Genomic DNA, 14,807 nt, shown 5'->3' on the forward strand with positions numbered 1-14,807 from the left:
ATATATATATTGTTATATTTCTATTTGATATGAAAATTAAAATTTGATAATTATAGACAAAATTCAATTTAATATAAAATATTTTCAATTTTCTCAACCACGGGCATATAAATTTAGAACAACCTGTATACAACAAATTGTTATATTTAATTTTAAGAAGTGATTAAATAAGACTCAAGTGAAATCGTTAATAGGTCATTATCGTTGTTCGCGGAAGGATCGGTCATTAGCCGATGCTAATTAAGACTAAGTGGAAATAGAGAATAGGTCATTAAAATTTGTATATAGTAGAAAGTAATTCTAGAATGGGAATTAACTATTTTCTTTGAAATCCATTAAGCATATTTAGAAAGTTTAAAAATTGGTTTTGAGGAATACTGCGAATGAGAGTTGGTGGTGGAAGTTTGATTTGTGAATCTGGAAGGGATATTTAGAAAGTAGGGGAATGAATGACAAAGTGAGATCAGAATGTTTTGAGCTGTCGAGAAGTGAAGTCGAGTAGTAGACGGTAGTGTACGGAGAGTGAGAAAGCCGGTGTAGTTCCGTGAGTGTGGAGTATCTATCGTAGAACGAGAGGTAGGCCAGGTTGAGAGTAAAAGAACCTCCTTGAGCCAAGAGTTCCCGGTAGCTGATTGCAGTTTCGAAAAAGGTAGAACACAGCATCACGACAGAAGCAGGAAACGAGAGCTATACGAGCTATTTTCAGAGGAGAACATTACTGGAAGCCAGGACGAGGTTTTGATTGCAGCCAAGGATAGCAGGAAACGGGTCTTGTGTGAAGACATTCTCAGTGCACCAGAAAAAGGTCAGTCTCATTTGTTTGGACATGAATGTATGGGTTTTTCGTAGTAAATACCACATTTAAAATTGAAAAAACATAATCAATAATATCAGAAAAGCTTCATCAAACTTAAATAGAATTGTTGCTGATAAATCATAATAGTTAAATGTTAATAAAAACTTTCAATTGGAAATCAAAAGGAAATAAGATTCCCATGTATAAATGTTATGTTTAAGAATAATACGATATAGCAAATATTAAGCAGTGATTGCCATTTAAATAAAATAAACAATATTTTGATTACAATTGTAACCCATATGTGTTATTATTTTACTCTTTTCTTTCCTATCCCGATTAGGAACCATTAAGAAATACTTAGAAGCCACGTATGTAAGTAATTAATTTTATAAAAAGCCCTGAGATTGAAAACATATTGATATGTGATCTGGTAAATTAATTAGATTATTAGTAATGCATTGATTAAATTAAATGACATATAAAATTATCATCTCATATCAATAATCAAGATCACATCAACTGTCGTCCAACGTGGAAAGCATTGTAAAGTATTTCTAGTGGCAAATTTGAAGGATAGAAAGAGTAAAGCCGGTATTTGAAAATTTATATGCCTGTGGTAAAAAGTGAGATACTTACATTTGATAACATAAAATTTTAGATCTCTTTAGGTACAAGTTTTACATAACTGATTTAATATTTTATTTTTACGATATTTACATTTGATATATTTATTGACAATTTATAATATTTGGGTGAGAAAAAGTCGTCTTGGTAACATACTAGTAAAATTTCATATTTGGCGGGGATAGTACTTCTTGAAAACAAATGTCTGTGACAAGAAGCCAAAGCAAAGACAACAAAAAACAAAAAGAACATTCAAATCAAGAAGATATTTTAGACACGACAATCATGGCATCAGAACAGCAAGAATTATCAGGAATAGATAAATTATTACAAATGATGCAACTCCAGTCACAAAGAATGGAACAGAAAATGGATGAAACACAACAAAAACTGGATGACAATCAAAGAGAAACAAAACAAGCAATGGATGAAGCAAAAAGGACAATGGATAAAGTGGATCAAAAAATGGATGAAACACAACAAAAAATGGATGAAACACAACAAAAATTGGATCAAAAAATGGATGAAACACAACAAAAAATGAAACAAGCAATAGAAGAGAACAACAAGAAAATGGAGGAACGCATAGGAAAGTATGAAAAGGAAGTAAAAGGATGTTTGACAATGATCAAGAACGATATGGGACAACAAGAGACAGAGATTAAAGAAATCAAAAGCAAAATAAAGGAAATAACGAATTGCCAGAAAAAGGAAATAGAAAATTTGGAAAATAAGTTGGAAAATGCTATTCAAGTAGACAGAGAAGAAGTGGAAAAAAGAATCACAGAAATAGAAAAACAAGTCAACGAAAACCGGACACAACAAAATGTAGGAGAAAGAAGAGAAATGGTTATACATAGCACAGATGACGTGAAGATAAGGTTTGGCGGGGACGTAAGAAGATTACACCCAGTGCCGTTCATAAATAGCCTGAAAAAGAAAATACAGCACATCGGAAATTTCGAAACAGCAAAAGAAACTATCAGAAACCATCTCAAATATGAAGCAAGCCTATGGTTCGACAGTAAAGAAGAAGAATTCGGCAATTGGCAACAATTTGAACAAAAATTTTTGAATTATTTCTGGGGAAAAGTCCAACAATTGGAAATTAACAAGGAATTGCAAAATGGGAAATACAATGATAGGATGGGTGTATCAGAAAGGACATATGCTTTGCAAATTTACAATAATGCAAAACATTTACAATATAATTACTCATCGGAACAATTAGTCGAACTGATTGCAAGACAGTTCGAGGAAACGCTGGAAGACCATATCACATTGCAAAATTACAAAGACATAGATAGTTTATGCCAATTCCTACAAATAAGAGAATCACGTCTAAGAGAAAGAAAATCAAGAAGGTCGCGAGAAGATTACAGGCCCCGAGAAACACAAGATTACAGAGGTAGAAATCAAAATAGCAGGGACTATACAAGACGAGATTTTAATCCCAGAAGGGAAAACGAAAATAGAGACAACGGAAGAGGAAATTATGAACAAAGAAATAGGCAATGGAATGAGGACAGAAATCGAGAATACCAGAATAGAAACACCACACGCTCAAATCAAGAAAACAGAAATAATGGTAGACAAAATGAACAGGGATATCGAGAAAACCGAAACAGATCCGACAGACCAAGAGAAAATAGAAGAGAAGTAAATAATACCCAGACAGATGAATATGACGGAGAGAGACATTTTGACGAAAATATAAACAACGAGGAGCAACCGGCGTCTTTTCACGACGGCGCTCACTAAAAACCAAAAATCAAACAGGAATCTTTTGTCACCCCAAGGAGTTTATTAAATTGGCAGGAAACAACGAAAAGAAAAATGGAGTTAATTTAAAATTTGTGGATGGATTTATCAACGAGAAACCAATTAAAATTATGATAGACACTGGATCTGAAATAACATTGGTCAACAGAAAACTAATAGAAGAAGTTAACTTAACAAATTTAATTTATAAAATACCTAGGGTAAATTTAGTGGGCGCAAACAAACGGACATTGGCAACTATAAATGAAGGCATACGAGTAATGGTACGACTGGGCAAGAATATGTATGCACTACAATGTGTAATAATGCCAAACATGTCACATGACATGATAGTAGGAGTGGACGAATTGGCAGAAAAACATGTAGTGATAGATTTTAAAAATAATACGATGAAACTAACAGAAGAAAAAGAAAAAGAACAGGACAAGGAACATGAGAAACAAAATACGGACGAATCAGGTAAAGAACAAACAGTGGAAATGAATTTGGCAGCGAAGCAAGGACAAAGAAAAAAAAGGAGAAAAGGTCAGAAAAAGATAAAAGAAAATGAAACCTGTGGCTCCTCAAAAGAAGAGTTGAGCCCAGAAGAAGAAAATTGGAGAGTATCAGAAACAAAGGAAACCTGGGATTCCTCAAAAGAAGAGACGGGCTCAGGAGAAGAAGAAATAAAGCAAAAAAATGAAAGTGAAAAGAATATGATTGAAACAGTGGTATTTGAAGAGGAGGTATATGCAAACGAGGATGCAGAATGCACGGTAAACATGTGTGAAGAATCTGAGAAAAAAGACAGAAAATTGATATGTGGAGAAGGGAAAGAAAAAGAATTGCGGTTGATGTTAAGAAACTACGAAAATTTGATCAATGAGGAAAACAGAGTGGCTAAAAAGTACGAACATTCATTTGAGGTGAAAAATTTGGGAAATTTTCGATCAAAGACTTACCCGATTCCATACAAATATCGACAAGAGGTGAAAGAAGAAATAAATAAAATGTTGGAAGATCAAATCATCGAAAGATGTGATTCACCGTATGTTAACCCGATTGTGATAGTAAAGAAAAGCAGTGGAGAATTGAGATTATGTTTAGATGCCAGGAATATCAACCAGCACACTGTATCACAATATGAATCACCTCTAAACATCGAGGCCATTTTTGGAAGAATCACGGGGTCACACATATTTTCGAAAATTGACTTAAAACACAGTTTTTGGTTGATACCGTTAGCTGAAAAGTGTAGAAACTACACCGCTTTTTCTATTGATGGTATTGTCTACCGGTTTAAAGTAGTGCCGTTTGGATTGCAGAGTGCTTGTGCTGCACTCGTCCGAGCTCTACATACCATTTTGAATCGCCACGAAGATTTCATAGTTCATTATATCGATGATTTATTAATTTTTTCACAAGATACTCAGAGTCATCTGAAACACATAGAAATAATTCTGGAAGAATTGGACACAGCGGGATTGAAATTAAACATTGAAAAATGTCAATTTTTTCAAAAAGAAGTCATTTATTTGGGTTTTCAATTGGACACCAAAACAGTAAGATTAGCCGAAGACAGAGTCAAGCTCATAGATGAATACCCAAGACCAACGAATTTGAAAACATTGAGAGGTTTTCTTGGCACGATTAATTATTTTAAAAAACTGATTCCCGATTTGAGCCAAAAGGAAATCCCTCTGATAAAGTTGCTTAAAAAAGGAATAAAATGGAATTGGAAAGAAGAACAGGAGGAAGCTTTCGAAACATTAAAACGAGAATTCGCAAAAGGAACGAAAATATACCACCCCATTTACAATTTACCTTTTATACTCCGAACTGATGCGTCCATACAAAAATTTGCAGGAGTTCTGTCTCAAATACAAAACGACCAAGAAGTGCCGATATGTTTTATATCGCGAGTGACTAAAACACATGAGAGAAAATATAGTGTTACAGAATTGGAGTTTGCCAGTGTACTATATTGCGTAAACAAATTGAGGTTTTACTTATTGGGAGCAAAATTCACAATCGAAACAGACCATGCAGCTTTAGTACATATCATGAAGAATAGATTAGTAAATAATAGAATACATAGAGGCATTCTATTATTACAGGAGTATGATTTTGAGTTCCGATATATAAAAGGAAAAGACAACATAATAGCCGACGCTCTAACACGGGATGAGGACACGGGAAAAAAGGAAACAATTACTCTACAGGTGGGACTAAATAGATTAATACAAGAAGAAGGGATATATTCGTTAAATGAGATAAGGACAAACCAAGAAGACCTAGAGGAAAGAGAGAAAAGAAGAGCGGAAGTAGAAAATGACATATATTTTAAGAGAATAGACGGAAAGGAACTATATTTAGTGACACAGACATTGGCCGAAAAGATAATAAAGAAATTACATGAGGACAATGGGCATATCGGTAGCAGAAAAGTTTGGCTCGTTTTTAGGGAAAATTACATCAGCCGACAGGATTACCGCATTGCAAAGGAAATTACCCAGAAGTGCGATGTATATAAGAGTCGGAATTTCAAAAACGAAAATGTTGCCAAAAATATTGAAGCCCGAAACAAACTAGACATTGTAGCAATAGATATGTTAAGCGATCTAATTATGACCACTAAAAGGAACAAACATATTCTGGTAATGGCGGATGTGTTTTCAAAATACGTAAAATTATATAGTTGCCGCACCACAAAGGGGGAGGAAATATTAAGAAAAATCGACAATTTTATAGCCATAGTAGGAACACCAAAAAAGATCCTACTGGACAATGCAACGTATTTCCGAAATGATCGTTTCAAAGGACAACTTCGAGAACGAGGAATAGAGACAAATTTTGTCAGCATCAGGCATCCACAGAGTAATCCTTCGGAACGATTCATACAGGAAGTGACGAAATTTCTTCGCATTGCAACAGATGGTCAACATCGCCACTGGGACAGGAAAATGGCGGAAATAGAAAGGTATCTAAATACAATTCCGAGCACAGTAACAAAAGAGACCCCAGAATACATCATGAAGGGTGTACTGCCGATAAGGCCATGGGAAGACCAAGAGCCAAAAGAATATCAACAGGTGATTGAAACCGTACAGAGAAGATTACGGCGAAGCAACGAAAAATATATCCAAAGACAGGAACAAAATAGAAAAAGAAGACCAGTGACTTTCCAAAAGGGTGAAAAAGTACTCGTGAGGGCATTACGAGTATCAAATCTTCCTGGTGGCATTTGCGCAAAGTTGATGCCTGTTTTCGAAGGCCCGTACATCGTGAATAATGAAAATGGGATAAATAGTTATGAATTGAGGCACAGGAACTCGGAAAAGATCCGAGGAATTTATAATATTCACGATGTATACAAATATCACGAATAAAAGACAGAATTACATGAAGTAGATAGTAAGTTAGGGTATAAGACATAGATTAAAGTAATGAAATATACAGGGAGTTGGTTTTGCCTCGAGAAAATTTATTTAAAAATGCAGATAAATTTTATCGAATACAAGGCGGGGATTTGTTATATTTCTATTTGATATGAAAATTAAAATTTGATAATTATAGACAAAATTCAATTTAATATAAAATATTTTCAATTTTCTCAACCACGGGCATATAAATTTAGAACAACCTGTATACAACAAATTGTTATATTTAATTTTAAGAAGTGATTAAATAAGACTCAAGTGAAATCGTTAATAGGTCATTATCGTTGTTCGCGGAAGGATCGGTCATTAGCCGATGCTAATTAAGACTAAGTGGAAATAGAGAATAGGTCATTAAAATTTGTATATAGTAGAAAGTAATTTTAGAATGGGAATTAACTATTTTCTTTGAAATCCATTAAGCATATTTAGAAAGTTTAAAAATTGGTTTTGAGGAATACTGCGAATGAGAGTTGGTGGTGGAAGTTTGATTTGTGAATCTGGAAGGGATATTTAGAAAGTAGGGGAATGAATGACAAAGTGAGATCAGAATGTTTTGAGCTGTCGAGAAGTGAAGTCGAGTAGTAGACGGTAGTGTACGGAGAGTGAGAAAGCCGGTGTAGTTCCGTGAGTGTGGAGTATCTATCGTAGAACGAGAGGTAGGCCAGGTTGAGAGTAAAAGAACCTCCTTGAGCCAAGAGTTCCCGGTAGCTGATTGCAGTTTCGAAAAAGGTAGAACACAGCATCACGACAGAAGCAGGAAACGAGAGCTATACGAGCTATTTTCAGAGGAGAACATTACTGGAAGCCAGGACGAGGTTTTGATTGCAGCCAAGGATAGCAGGAAACGGGTCTTGTGTGAAGACATTCTCAGTGCACCAGAAAAAGGTCAGTCTCATTTGTTTGGACATGAATGTATGGGTTTTTCGTAGTAAATACCACATTTAAAATTGAAAAAACATAATCAATAATATCAGAAAAGCTTCATCAAACTTAAATAGAATTGTTGCTGATAAATCATAATAGTTAAATGTTAATAAAAACTTTCAATTGGAAATCAAAAGGAAATAAGATTCCCATGTATAAATGTTATGTTTAAGAATAATACGATATAGCAAATATTAAGCAGTGATTGCCATTTAAATAAAATAAACAATATTTTGATTACAATTGTAACCCATATGTGTTATTATTTTACTCTTTTCTTTCCTATCCCGATTAGGAACCATTAAGAAATACTTAGAAGCCACGTATGTAAGTAATTAATTTTATAAAAAGCCCTGAGATTGAAAACATATTGATATGTGATCTGGTAAATTAATTAGATTATTAGTAATGCATTGATTAAATTAAATGACATATAAAATTATCATCTCATATCAATAATCAAGATCACATCAATATATATATATATACAAGCTGTACGCTCCCGAGGAAGCTGAAGCTGTTTTCACTTGAAGATCCTTTTTGTGGGGGATCATCCCATTCTGACTTTAGTCTTACAATTGCTGGTGTGACTTCGCTGTTTCCACTACCTTTCTCCATTCTTCTCTCTCTCTGATTTTGCTTCCTATATTTCTAATTTCCATACTTCTTAAGTCTTCTTCCACTTGTTGTCTCCATCTGAGTTTAGGCCTGCCTCTGGTTCTTGTACCTGGTGGTATCCATTTGGTTATAACTCTTAACGGATTGTTCTTCTCTCTTCTCATTATGTGTCCATACCATCTAATTCTCTGTGCTTTTGTTGCTCTTACTATGTTCTCTTGACCCATCCATTCTTGTATTTCGTGGTTCATCCATTGCCTTGCATCCTCTTCGTTTTCCCTCTTTGGTCCCAGAATTTTTCTCATAATTTTTCTCTCAAAAACTTTCAGCTGCTCTTCTTCTCTTGCTGTTAATGTGAATGCCTCCAAAGCATATAGCACTATTGGTCTTATGGTCGTTTTGTAGATTTTCATTTTTGTATTCCGGCTTATCTTCTTATCTTTGAAAATTTTTTTATTTCTGTAGAATGCTTTGTTTCCTGCTTGAATTCTTCTTTTCATATCTACACTTTCATTTCTTCTGTTGACTAATACTCCCAAATATTTGAATGTTTCAACCTCTTCGAAGCTGTGTGCGTCTATTGTCATTTCTGTCAGTTGCGTCTTCTTTTTTTTACTTACATTCATGTATTTTGTTTTATTTTCATTTATTTCCAGTCCTCTTAGTTTGGATTCGTTTTCTATTTCTTGAAAGGTTTTCTTTAATGCCTTTTTATCTGTTGCTACTATGGTTATATCGTCCGCATATCCAATTATTTGTACTGTATTTTTATTTATAGTTCCTGCGTTTGACAACTTTTTTATTATCTTATCTAATGACAGAATAAATAGTACAGTTGAGAGCGCATCTCCTTGTCTTACTCCATTTTTAATTTTTATTATTTCTGTTCTCTCTCTTCCGGTGTCTATTGTTGCTTGGGAATCTCGCATTGTCATTTCTATCATTCTTATAATTTTATTTGGTATTTTGCTCTCTTGTAAGTCTTGGATCATTTTTCTTCTACTTAGTTTGTCAAAAGCCTGTTTAAAGTCTAGAAAAAGTATATGTGCTTCTCCGTCGTACTCGTATGTTTTCTCTATCGCTTGTTTTAGTGTATGGATAGCATCTATCGTGGATCTTCCTTTTCTGAAACCGTACTGGTAGTCTCCTATGCTTTGTTCTGTGTATATTGTTAGTCTGTCTCTAATTATACCAGTCAGTACTTTATATGTTACATTCAGTAAATTAATTGCTCGGTAGTTTTTACATATCCTGTGGTCTCCTTGTTTTGGGATTGTCACAATAATTCCTTTCTTCCATTCTTCGGGCATTGTTTCCTTATTCCAAATATTCTGTATTAGTTCATAAATCTTTCTGTATAGTGCTTCACCCCCGTATTTTATAAGTTCTGCACATATTCCGTCGTCTCCCGCTGTTTTCCCGTTTTTCAGTTTGCATATTGTATCTTTTACTTCTGTATAGGTCAATTCTTCTTCTTCACCTTGTTCCGGGTTCATTATTGTTTCTCTTTCTTCTTCTACATCCGTTTCTTGATACATTTCTTCGAAATACTTCTGCCATGTTTCTGCTTCTATGGCTACATTAGCTGTCCGTTTTCTACTACCTAGCTTGTACAGTGTATTGGTACAGTGGTTTTGAATTGTGTCTCTTATTTTCTGTCTCGATCTCGTTCATAATTTCGTCTACTTTTTTATTTTTCTTTGATTTAAACAATTTCTTTGTCTTTTTCCTTTGATCTTGGTATTTTTCTCGTTCCTCTTCTTTACCTGTGCTTAGCCATTTCAATCTTGTTTTATTCTTTTCGTCCACTGCTAGTTTGCACTCTTCGTCAAACCAATTGTTTCTTCTTTCTTTTTGCATTTTTCCAACTACTTTCTCTGCTGCAGTGTTTATTCCTTGTTTGATTTTTTTCCACTGCTCCTCCATTTCTTGTTCCTCCTTGAACTGCATCTCTACATTTACTTCTTTTACAAATCTTCTTTTTACTCCTTTATCTTTCAATTTATCTACGTCCCATCTTCCCTGTGCTTTTCGTCTTTCATTCTTTGTTGTTTTTATTTTACATTTTGCAATCACTAGCATATGGTCCGAATCGATGTTTGCCCCTCTGTGAGATCTCACGTCATTTATCGACTGTTTGTGTGACTTTTTAATAAGTACATGGTCTATTTGATTCCCCTCCAGACTGCCTGGTCTCATCCATGTTATCTTGTGTATGTTTTTGTGTTTATATCTCGTGCTACTTATGTCCATGTTTAATGCTGCTGCTAAATTACATAATCTTTCTCCATTATTGTTTGTTGTGCTATGTTATGAGTTTTCCCCTGCAACCTCCCTAAAGCATTTTTCTTTACCTATTTGTGCGTTGAAATCACCTATAATAATTAATATATCTTCTCCCGGGATTTTTTCGGCATTTTCTTCTAGTGTTTCATAGAACTGTTGTTTTATTAAGTCATCACTGTTTTCTGTGGGTGCATAGACATTTATTATGGACAACTTGTTCGGTTTGCTGTTTACCCTTATGTATGATAATCTTTGACTTATGGGTTTAAATTCCATAACTTTATGCCTCATTTCCCCTAACACAATAAAAGCAGTTCCTCCATATCCTTGTTTCTCTTCTCCAGCATACCATACTGTATAATTTTCTTTTTCGATTTTTCCATGTCCCCCCCACCTGGTTTCTTGAATTCCTGCAATATCTATATTGTATTGTTTCAACTGTGTCGCTAGCTCTTCCATTTTTCCTTCTTCTAGCAGTGTCCTGACGTTCCATGTTCCAATTTTTTTTGTCATTTTTTTAATTCTCTTCCTTTTTTTTGTATTTTTCTTATTATTTTGAATATACCGTGACTCATTTACCTCTTCGTTTGCATTGTCTGTTTCCTTTTCATCCATCCGTTCTCTTTTGTCTAGTTTTTTGGGACATTTTCAATTTCTATAAGTTTATTTTCTCTTGCATTCCATTTTAGCACTTTGTCATTTATTTCTAATTTCTGGTATCTGATTTTTACTTTTGCTCCTTTGCTTCTCTGTTGTTTTGCTATGTCTCTGATTTCTTTTTGTATCTTTGCTTCCTTGAACGTCAGCGCTGCATCTATGTATATTTCTCTACAGTCTCTTTTGTATTTGAGTTTACCTTTTTCTTGCAGTATTTTCTGTTTGTCTTCCCAGCTCTTCGTTTCTATTATACATTTCTTGTATCCTATCTTAAACGCACTTTTAACTTCTATTTTCAGTTGCAGCTCTGTTTCCATCATTTTTTGTATGTTTTCTCTTAGTCTAACTTCATCTTCCAGATCTACCTGAATTCCTGTTATGATTAATTTATTGTGTATTTTTTCTTTATCGATCTTCTCTAATCTATTCTCCATGAGTGTTAACGCTTTTTTGAGTTCTTCGTTTTCTTTCTCCCATTTTTGTTCTTTTTTTTCTACTTCTGTTTTTAAATTTTCTGTTTCTGCTTTGTTTTGCTTAAGCTTCTGCTTAATATCTTCCAGTTCGTTTTTCATATCCTTGATTTCATCTTTAGTCTCTGTTTTGCTTTCCAGAATATCTTCTTTAATTTCTTGCCTCATCTGGCTCAGTAATATCTTAATCTCCTCCATGTCAGTTAATATTGTACTTACTTTTTTTATGCGCGTGTCTGGAGCTTTTTTGCTTTTATGTTGCTCTTCTTTGTCTTCTTCAATCGAGCTGTCGTGCTCCGGTTTGTGTCTTTTTCCTTCTGTTTTATTTTCTTCGTTGTTCATCTATTTGTCTTGTTGTTTGTTTTCTAGACTGAAAATCTTTATCAATATAATGCGAGAAAAATATATTTTTAGTTCACTTAAAGCTTATAATATACACAAAAAATAGGAAAATGTAACCTGTGTCTAATAGTAATTATTATTATTATTATCTTCTTATTTTTAATTACGTTTTGGTAAGGTCTCAGATATTTTGCACACGCCGGCAACGTCGCAGAATATTTGGCCGTACTTCTGTTTGCTAATTTATTTATGGCTTTCAGTAATTAAATATTCATTAATGTTTAATTATACACGTTTTTGTTATATTCAATGTTGTATTTGTAACTTAAAAAAATATTGTTCTGTATAATATTATTGCAAATCTCCTCTCTTACGTGCATCAAATTAACAAAAAGATGACTTACAGTTGAAATGTTGAATTCACCACACACTTTGTGAAAATTTCACCAAAAACCAATACATATATAGATATGTGTATATTGACTATATTAGAATTTTTTTTATCTTTTTTTATTACATTTTGATAGTATCACTCTCTTCTATTTTCATTTGGTATACGCAGAATTGCCTGTCTTCATTATTTTCTGTCTTATGTTATTGCAAAATAAAGGTCTCTGGGATAAACAAATAGAATAACTTTTAAACTAATTAATGGATATATCTCAAATTTTGAGGGTTTGTTAAGTACCCCAGTACCCAACTTTGGGTGAAACCCTACAATTCTAAGGTGGTTTTATTAAAAGTTATTAACAAATAACGATTTTCACTTATTTTTCAGTTTGCGTAGCAACAAATTAACTTTTTAACTTTAAAAAATCGACATTTTGAAGGTTTTTCAAGGTTCTAAAAAATTAAATTTTGTAATTTTATGTCAATTATTTAGCTTTTGAATGGGGAATTATTATTAATTAAAAACGGACGCGAACTCTAGGCAGGAAATAGGTAGGTTTTCTTCCTATCCTCTAGGTCTACAATAACTAAAAAGTAGTCAGCTACCTGGATCATTGAGTGTCCCGAACATGGTCTATTTCTAGCTTATTATCCTGTAGTATTAAACTATTACAAAATTTTCAGCTTGCTACTAATAAGCTTTTTTTGGTACGCGGGATCCAGGCCTAATAGTTTTATTTATAATAAATATATGATTTACCTTAGACTAAATATTTTTGATAGTTAGTTTTTAATTTGCACTCTATTCTAAACGATAGCACTTAACACAAATGAATTATCGACTAAATATCAGCTACAAACTAATTGCAAATATAAAAGTGTTTTATACAGATCTTTTTTATCTCATAATCAACTTTGGATTGTTTTTTTTTATAATAATGTACAGATAAGATTATACTAGATCTTTATGGACATTAACATTGTCTTGATAATTGATTGTTATTGTGAGATCTTCGAGCTCACCGTTTCTTTCTTTTATTTTGGTGTATATTATGGTCAATATACATGGGCGCCCATACCCATGGGCAGGGGGAGGGGGCAAGAGTTATTTAGTGTAAATCTTTTATAAAACATATAAGCTTCTGTGTGATATAATTACTTGTTCTTTTTTGTTTCGTGTGTTTCTAAAGCGTTTGCGAACAGGTGTTAGTTATTATTGTTTTTAGAAAACGTTCAAAACAACAAAAAGATTTCTTGTGTACAAGAGTAATAATTATAATCAAGTATATTCAAAAGGGAAATAAGCCACAATTTTACCTAAAAATGATTTTATTAACGTTTCGACGCCCAAGTCGGGTGTCGTTGTCAAAATACAAAATAATACTAAATAAACAAAAATGTTGTTGCTTAGTAAAAATTTCTTCTAATAATTTATTTAATCTGACTCATTTATATCGGCAATTCAGACACGTATTATACATTTTAAAGTAGATGACTTTAAAATGATATTGCCAATATTGATGAGTTGCGTTCCTGGGACGACTTTACTAAAAGATAGTTCATTCGATTACATGAAATCAATCCCAACTCAAGAATATCCGCCACAAAAAATCATAGCATGTGATCTGTCTTTAAAAAGACAACCAAATGTAACGTTGGCACTGAAATTCTCGCGTTAGAGATTCCATAGTAAATCACGAGGGAAAACCAGGAAAAACCTCGTGATACTATCCCGACATCGTAAGTATTTGGGTTTACATTTAGTTTACTCTCAAAACTAATACCAAATTCTGACTTGATATTTTAAATTTTAAATAATACTAAAATACTAAATGTACTAACTCGATATGTTACTGATTTACTAATTGTGGTATTTTCTTTCTATTGACTTCCTCCTTTAATATGGGTAACCACATCCTACTGCATTCTACCGAGGAATTTGCGACACAATTGGTTTCATTTAGCATAATTAGAGCCGCTTCTTTGATTTTCCTCTTTTTACTATCTGCTTCTTTTAGGACTATACTTGAATTTCTCCACTGAACTCTATGTTCATTATCCCATGCGTGTTGACATATTTGAGATCTATCAAATTTTCTATTTTTTATATAAGACTGATGTTCATTTACTTTAACGTCTAATGGTCTTGACGTTTCACCTATATAAAATTGTTCGCATTCACAAGGTATTTTATAAATACAATTCTTTGTTCTTTCTTTTTCACTGTTAGGTTTAGTTTTAGATAGAATAGATCTCAATGTGTTTGTTGTTTTGAATGTTGTTGATATGTTGAATTTATTTCCTATTGTTTTAAGTTTCTCGAATAGTCCTTTTACATATGGTATTGATATTTTCCTCAATAGGAAATAAATTCAACATATCAACAACATTCAAAACAACAAACACATTGAGATCTATTCTATCTAAAACTAAACCTAACAGTGAACAAGAAAGAACAAAGAATTATATTTATAAAATACCTTGTGAATGCGAACA

At 33.2% G+C, this 14,807-nt stretch overlaps 1 protein-coding gene across 3 annotated transcripts in view; it reads right to left on the reverse strand.

Moving 5' to 3' along the window:
- Positions 1-14,807, reverse strand: part of LOC126889941 (ATP-dependent translocase ABCB1-like) — a 341,038-nt gene that overhangs the window by 148,275 nt on the left and 177,956 nt on the right. For 2 of the 3 annotated variants that reach the window (XM_050658694.1, XM_050658691.1), the window contains exon 1: positions 13,072-13,203. The exons of the other annotated variant lie outside the window; for it this stretch is intronic. The gene's annotated coding sequence lies outside the window, so the exon portion shown is untranslated. Of the gene's footprint in view, positions 1-13,071; positions 13,204-14,807 lie in introns of those variants that run through there. 3 annotated transcript variants of the gene reach the window in all.

Source organism: Diabrotica virgifera, chromosome 8 (genome assembly GCF_917563875.1).
Source record: "Diabrotica virgifera virgifera chromosome 8, PGI_DIABVI_V3a".
Classification (NCBI taxonomy): Eukaryota; Metazoa; Arthropoda; class Insecta; order Coleoptera; family Chrysomelidae; genus Diabrotica; species Diabrotica virgifera.